This window comes from Carlito syrichta, unplaced genomic scaffold (assembly GCF_000164805.1).
Source record: "Carlito syrichta isolate Samal-C Ts95f unplaced genomic scaffold, Tarsius_syrichta-2.0.1 Scaffold302589, whole genome shotgun sequence".
NCBI classification, from domain to species: domain Eukaryota; kingdom Metazoa; phylum Chordata; class Mammalia; order Primates; family Tarsiidae; genus Carlito; species Carlito syrichta.
Genome location: NW_007246685.1, coordinates 361349 through 362894, shown reverse-complemented (window position 1 = coordinate 362894; position 1546 = coordinate 361349).

Sequence of the window (1546 nt, the reverse complement as noted above, 5' to 3'; positions counted from 1 at the left end):
ACTTCTAATTGATAATTATATTAGATCAGAAGACAAGCAGATTCAGGACCCAGAGCAGGCTTGGATTATGATTAGACTGATGTCAACCAACTGTGAAATCCTAGCAGCACAATCAATGAAACAGAGAGAAACTGTATTTATTTATTTATTTATTTTCAGGGACAGTTGTTAACAGCTGGGACTGGGCTGAGTTGGGTTGGGTCAAGATAGAACTGGGATTCAGCCAGTGGCAACAGCCAGTTCTTTTTGGCAGCAGGACTTTGTCCTCTCCACACAAAGCTCCCTACAGATAGGTCCATCAAAAATAGGCCATGGTCCTTTTGAATTCCCTGGTCCATCATGAACATGGATAATAGTTTCACCATCAGCCATGACCCCTGCAAGAGTTAGAAGTGCGGGAGTCTCAACACTAAAGCACTCTGCAATGTACAGAACATTTCAAAATAAGCTGAAAAAAAAGCAAATATTTCAGGGAACCAGTAGAATGTAGTGGAACAAGCCCTGTCTTAAGATTCAAACAGATGTAACTGTATATCTAGCTATATGACCTAGACCAAGTTACTTTGACCTCTCTGAGTTTTGTCTTTTGACTTGAACAGTGAAAATAGTTAATGCCTGTCTTCAAGGGTTGATATAAGAAATTAAGATGAACTGTGCCAAACAATCTGCAAAATATCAGTGACTAGTTAAGACTCAATAAACATAGCTATTATTAATATTTTTTATAATCATAAAGTTATACATGATAAACTAAGGATAAAACAGAATCTATGTTTGTTGGAAATTTTCTCACAGAATAGAAAACTAGAAGAAGGTAAGAAAAAGGAGCTTGTTAATTAAAAAGTACAAAGTAAATATAAGATTACATATCTTAGCTATAAGAGAGACACAAATGGAAATATTTGAATATGTTTAAATACATTTCAACTTGCTGCTTTCAGGTCATCCCCAAGCTAGCACTGCTGAGTGAAAAACATTGATAGAGGTCTTTCCGTCTGTTTGGGGAAGGATTTAGACTCTAGGAATGCACCTATAATAAGAATTCTTTTTTTAAAACCTCTTCTACTCATCCTTTTGGAGACACGCTTATGGATTTCAGTTTCATTTGTCATTTAATGAAATCCATTATTTTATTATTTTTGGTCTTGTAACAAGAAATTCTTTCTGGGCCCTTGAGGAAAATAATGTAAAATAGATTCCAAAAACATTTTGACTGTCAGTTATATTCTGAAAAAGGCAGATTAATCCCCATGGACCTTATAGTTGACAAAGTCTTCACTTAATGTGTTTAGCTATAGTGCTAAGAGGAATTTGATAACAGCACTCTGGGTGCCTCAATGCTGCTACATGGAATAATTACTGCCCTGGGGTATTGGAAGTAATCAGATACGCTGGGTCTCCTAGCATCTCAGGGAAGAAGAGGGGGCAAGGGTGATTTTCTTTCTATAATACCAGCAGCTATTATGTTTCATTTCCTTAATTTATTTCAGTGAAATGACACTACTTTTGTTTTTGAAAATAAGTGACTTACTTACCTAGCCGCTTT